Below are 6,788 nucleotides of genomic sequence, written 5' to 3' on the forward strand. Positions count from 1 at the left end.
CCTACAGCTCCACACAGGACCCTAAACTGATAATAGCAACTTAAATAATTAGACTGGAACTTTAGAAAGCTTTGAGTTTATGTCCATTAGGGAGGAACAACTCAGAAAGGAGAATGGGAATAGTTGCACAACTCAAAGAATATAAATAATGTCACTAACTTGTACAAACTGTGTTTCTCAACCACAACAAACTAAATGCAATTTAAAGAAAAACAAAGAACATGAAGAGAAAAACATATAAACGTAATAATAAAAGGACAACATAATTTTTTTAAATTGTCAAAAAACTTGAACAGACATTTCACAAAGGTAGTTACATAAATGGCCAATAGGCGTGTGGGAAAGTGTACAGTATCATTTGTTATCAAACAAATCAATATTGAAACCATGAGGTGCTCTTCACCACCCACTAGAATGACTGATAGAGAGTTAAGCCTGACAATATCAATTATTGGCAAGAATGAGGAGCACTTGGAATGCTCATACTTCCTTGGTAAGAATGAAAAATTACTCAGATACCTTGGGAAAACATTTGGCAGTTTATTATAAAACTAATATATTTGGTATCCACATATATGCCCTTTCTTGTCTTTTTATGTGAGTCAAGACATACAACATTTGTCTTTTTGTTAGTGACTTATTTCACTCAGCATAATATCTTCCAGTTTTATCTGTATGATAACATATCAAGACTTCATTTCTCTTACTGGGAATGTTTCAGTTTTCTCCTGAGTATTTCGTTGTACGTATTTACCACATTTTGTTTATCCTTTCATCTGTTGATGGCCATTTAGATGAGAACATAGGTTCACATAATGAATGATTTTTATAAGAATGTTCATCACAGCTATATTTATAATAGCCCCAAACTGGAAAACAAAAAAACAAACACTTGTCTGTCAGTTGGTTGTACTGTGGTGGCTTGTGTGTTGCTGTGATGCTGGAAGCTATGCCATTGTTAAATTAAATACCAGTAGGGTACACCCATGGTGGACAATTTTCAGCTGAGCTTCCAAACTAAGACAGACTAGGAAGGAGGGAGGGACAGACTACTTCTGTATGCTTGATCACTGAAAACCTTATGAATAGCAGGGGGACACTGTCAGATAGCACCAGAATACTGAATATTGAAACATGATAAAGAGCACCAGAAAATTGTCAGATATAGTGCCAGAAGATGAGCCCATTAGATTGGCAGTCACTCAAAATACAACTGGGGAAGAGCTGCCTCCTCAAAATAGAATTTACCATGATGTCTCAAAAGGATTAAAGCTTTCAGGACCTTCATTTGCTGATTGGGCATAACTCAAAATGAGGAGAAACAGCTGAAAACATCCATTAATAATCAGAACATGGAATGAGCAAAGTATGAACCTAGGAAAATAGGAAGTTGTCAAAAATAAAATGGAACGCATAAATATCAACATCCTAAGCATTAGTGAGCTGAAATGGACTGTTGTTGGCAATTTAAAATCTGACAATCATATGGTTTACTGTGCTTGAAATGACAAATTGAAAAATAATGGCATCACATTCATCATCAAAAAGAATTATCTCAAGATCTATCATGAAGTGCAATGCTGTCTGTGATAGGATAATAACCATATGCCAATAGGGAAGACAGGACTCCTGGTGTGGCACTATAGGATCAGCACCAGACTGCAGACCACAAGGTCAACAGTTCAAACCCACCAGCTGCTCCTCAGAAACCCTGTACAGGGTTGCTATGAGTCAGTACTGACTCGATGACACTTAACAACAACACCACATAAGGAAGACAAGTAAATACCACTATTATTAAATTTGCATACCAAACACTAAAGCCAGTGATGATGAAATTGAAGAATTCTATCAACATCTTCAGAATGAAATTGATCAAATAAGGAACTCAAGATGCATGGTCATAACAGGTGATTGGAATACAGAGGATGGAAACAAAGAGGAAGGATCAGTAGTCGGAAAATATGGACTTGGTGATAGAAACTATGCTGGAGATCACATGATAGAATTTTGCAAGACTAATCAATGATTTATTCAAAGCAAACATCTTTTTAAAACAATATAAAAGACGACTATTCACATGGATCTCATCAGATGGCATGCACTGAAATCAAATTGACTACATCTGTGAGAAGAAACATATCATCAGCCAAAACAAGGTCAGGGGCAGACTGTGGAACAGATCATCAATTGTTTATATGCAAGTTCAGGCTGATGCCAAAGAAAATTAAAACAAATACACAAGAACCAAAATTTCAGCTTGGCAATATCCCACCTGAATTTAGAAATCATCTCAAGAAAAGATTTGATGCATTAGACACTAATGACCAAAGACCAGATGAGTTGTGGAATGATATCAAGAACATCACACAGAAAGAAAAAAAAGGTCATTAAGAATTCAATAAAGAAGGAAATGACCAAAAGGGATGTCAGAGAGACTCTGAAACTTGCTCTCCAATGTAGAGATGCTAAAGCAAATGAAAGAATGAGGAGGTAAAAGGGCTGAACAGAAAATTTCAAAGGGACATCTCGAAAAGACAAAGTCAACTATTATAATGAAATGCACAAAGACCTGGAGTAAGGAAATCAAAAGGGAACATCACATTCTGCATTTCTCAAACTGAAAGAACTAAAGAAAAAATTCAAACCTTGACTTGAAATATTGAAGGATTCTATGGTCAAAATATTGAATGATGCAGAAAACATCAAAAGAAAATGGAAGGAATATACAGTCACTGTACCAAAAAGAAATTGTCAATGTTCAAACATTTCAAGAGATAAGCATATTATCAAGAGCCAATGGTTCTGAAGGAAGAAGTCTTAGATGCACTGAAGGCATTTGCAAAGAACAAGGCCCTGGGAATTAATGGAATGCAAATTGAAAAAAACTTTCAACAAACTGACACAACACTGGAAGCACTCACTCATCTATGCGAAGAAATTTGGACGACAACCACCTGTCAATTGACTGGAAGAGAGCCATATGTGTGCCCATTTCAAAGAGAGATGACCCAACAGAATGGGAAAATCTTCTGACAATATCATTAATATCACAGGCAAGTAAAATTTTGTTAAAGATAATTCAAAAATGGCTGCAACAATACATTGACAGGGAACTGCCAGAGGTTCAAGTTGGAGTCTGGTGAGGATGTCAGATGCATCTTGGTTGAAAGCAGAGAATATCAGAAAGATATACTAACTGTGCAAAGACTTTCAACTGTGTGGTTCATGACAATATATGGACAACATTACAGAGAATGAGCATTCTGGAAGACTTAATTGTACTCATGAGGAACCTGTACATAGACCAAGAGGCAGTATCATTATGCGATACTATGGTAATTGATACTGTTGATGATGAGGCAGAGGAAGAGAAAGGTGAGAAAGAAGAAGATAAGGAGGAAGAGGAGAAATCCAAGATGAAAGATTTGGCCTCAGATGAGGAAAATGATAGTGTTAAGGATACGAAAAAGAAGACCAAGAAGATTAAGATAAAACACACTGACAGGGAAGAACTAAACAAAACCAAGCTCATTTGGACCATAAATCCTGATGCCATCACCCCAGAGTAATATGGAGAACTTTACAAAAGCCTTTCTAATGACTGGGAAGACCACTTGCCAATGAAATACTTCTGTAGAAGGTCAGTTGGAATTCAGGGCATTACTGTTTATCCCCCTCTAGGCTGCTGGTATGGTGCTCTGGATCAGCACTGTACTACAAACTACAGGTCAGTAGTTCAAACCCATCAGCTGTTCCTTGGAAACCCTATACAGGGTCATTATGAGTTGAAACTGATTCAACAATACTTAACAACAGCAAAAATAACAGGCTCCCTTTGATCTCTTTGAGAACAGGAAGAAAAAGAACAACATTATACTTTATGTTTGCATGTATCGATCATGGACAGCTGTGATGACTTACAAATAGAGTATACCAACTGCATCCATGGTGTGGTTGACTCTGAGGGCTTGCCCCTCATCATCTCCTGAGAAATACTCCAACAGAGCAAAATCTTGAAGGGCATCTTCAAAAACATTGTCAAGAAGTACCTTGAGCTCTTCTTTGAGTTGGCAGAAGACAAGGAGAACTATAAGAAATTCTATGAACCTGAAGCTTGGAACTCATGAGGACTCTACTAACCAGTGACACTTTTCTGAGCTGCTATGCTATCACACTTCCCAGTCTGGAGATGAAATGACTTCTCAGAATATGTTTCTTGCATGTAGGAGACCCAGAAGTCCATGTATTACATCACTTGTGAGAGCAAAGAGCAGGTAGCCAACTCTGCTTTTGTGGAGTGAGTATGGAAGCTGGACTTTGAGGTTGTGTATATGACCAAGTCTATCAGTGAGTACTGTATGCAACAGCTCAGGGAATTTGATGGGAAGAGCCTGGTCTCAGTTACCAAGGAAGGCCTAGAGTTACCTGAGGATGAAGTAGAGAAAAAAATGGAAGAGGGCAAGGCCAATTTTGAGAACATCTGCAAGCTCATGAAGGAAATCTTGGAAAAGAAGGTTGAGAAGGTAACAATATTCAACAGACTTGTTTCTTCATCCTGTGCATTTGACTAGTATGTATGACTGTACAGCCAACAAGGAACAGATCATGAAAGCCCAGGTACTTTGAGACAACTCTCCAATGGGCTACATGATGGCCAAAAAGCACCTAGAGATCAATCCAGATCATCTCATGTTGGAGACACTGAGGCAGAAGACTAAAGCACACAATAACAACAAAGCCTGGTTGTCCTGCGCTTTGAAACTGCACTGCTTTCTTCTAGCTTCTCCCTTAAGGATCCCCAGGACCACTTCAACAGCATTTACTCCATGATCAAGCTGGACTGATGAAGATGAAGTGACAGTTGAGGAACCTAGCGCTGCTCTTCCTGATGAGACTCACCCCTTTGAGGGTGATGAGGATGCAGCTTGCATGAAAGAAGTAGAGTAGGTGTTTTCTACCCACAAAACTTGCACCCTCTAGGTCATGTCCCTGTTGTTTCCATAGCAACCTTGAATGGCCCTGTCACATTTGGCTCTATCTGCTGATATTTAGTAATTATTTTCTCTCCTGGCCTTGTGTGTAAGACAGGATGTAAGACCATCAGGCCCTGCCCCCCTTGAGAATGGGGCTATATGTTGTATATTATGGTTTTTTTTTTTGCTGTTGTTTATTTTGTTTTGAAATTAAAGTATGAAAAATAAAGATGAAGCCATTTTATACCAAAAAAAAAAAAAAAAGAGGTAGCATATAATGAATAACCAACTGATGATAATGAAGGAGGAAGTCCAAACTGTTTGGACTTCAATACCATCAATTCTTCATTGGCAAAAAAACAAAGATCCAGGAATTGACAGAATACAAATAGATATGCTTCAACACATTGAGGCAGCACTGGAAATACTCAAACATCTATGCCAAGAAATTTGGCCAATTGATTGAAAGAGATCCATATTTGCACACAGTCCAACGAAAGACAATCCAGTGGAATGTGGAAATCAATGAACAATATCATTAATATTACATGCAAATAAAATTTTGCTGAAGGTAATATAAAAGCAATTGCATCAATTCATCAACAGGGAGCTACCAGGAATTCCAGCTGAATTCAGAAGAGGAAGTAGAATGAAGGATATAATTGCTGATTTCAGATGTATCTTGGCTGAAAGAAGAGAATACCAGAAACAGTTAATTGTGCTTTATTGACTATGCAAAGGCATTTGACTGTGTGGACCATAGCAAACTATGGATAATGTTGAGAAGAATTGGAGTTTCAGAATTTAATTATGCTCGTGAGAAACCTGTGCATAGACCAAGAGGCAGTTACTCTAAAAGAATAAGGGGATACTGAATGGCTCAAAATCAGGAAAGGTTTCCATCAGGGTTGTATCATTTCACCATGCCCACTTAGTTTGTATGCTGAGCAAATAATCCAGAAACTGGATTATATGAAGAGGAACATGGTATCAGGATTAGAGGAAGACTCATTAACAACCTGCAATATGCAGATGACACAACCTTGTTTGCTGAAAGTGAAGAGGACTTGAAATATTTAATGATGAAGATCAAAGACCTTCAGATTGGGTTTCACCTCAGTGTAAAGAAAACAAAAATCCTCACAATTTGACCCATAAAAAGCACATGAATAAATAGAGAGAAAGATTAAGCTGTTGAACATTTCACTTGGCTTGGATCCACCTTCAACACTCATGAAAGCAGCAGTCAAGAAATCAAATGATGTATTGCATTAGGCAAGTCTGTTGCAAAAGACCTCTTTAAAGTGCTAAACAGCAACTATATCAGTTTGCACCTAATCCATGTCATGGTATTTTCAATTGCCTCATATGCAAGTGAAAGTTGGACAATGAATAAGGGAGACCATAGAAGAATCTATGCATTATGACGTTGGAGAAGAATACTGAAAGTACAAAGGACCGACACAAAAACAAACTAATCTAGTGGAACATGTGAGTATAGTGAATATATGACCATAAGAACATCAGTCTCCATGACTCTGAAACCAGAAGAACTCAATGGTGCCTGTCTACCACTACCAACTGTCTGAAAGAGATAACATTAAAGGATTCTGGATAGAGTGGGGGGAAATGTGGAACAAAATCCAATTTAATTTTAAAAAACAAAACGGGCAAGCCACTGCATAACATGGATAAACCTTGAAAGCATTATGTTGAGTGAAATTAGTCAGTCACAAAAAGAGAAATACTGCAAAGGACCACTACAGTAAAAGACTAAGGGAAAGAACCCATACTAAAGGGGGGTGGGGGGAA

The 6,788-nt window shown here is 37.8% G+C and overlaps 1 pseudogene; it reads left to right on the forward strand.

Moving 5' to 3' along the window:
- The first annotated feature begins 3,335 nt into the window (after nt 1–3,335).
- On the forward strand, nt 3,336–4,950 carry LOC102816414 (annotated as a pseudogene).
- Nucleotides 4,951–6,788: the final 1,838 nt, after the last annotated feature.

The sequence above is a fragment of the Chrysochloris asiatica genome, unplaced genomic scaffold (genome assembly GCF_000296735.1).
Source record: "Chrysochloris asiatica unplaced genomic scaffold, ChrAsi1.0 scaffold00015, whole genome shotgun sequence".
In the NCBI taxonomy this organism is placed as follows: domain Eukaryota; kingdom Metazoa; phylum Chordata; class Mammalia; order Afrosoricida; family Chrysochloridae; genus Chrysochloris; species Chrysochloris asiatica.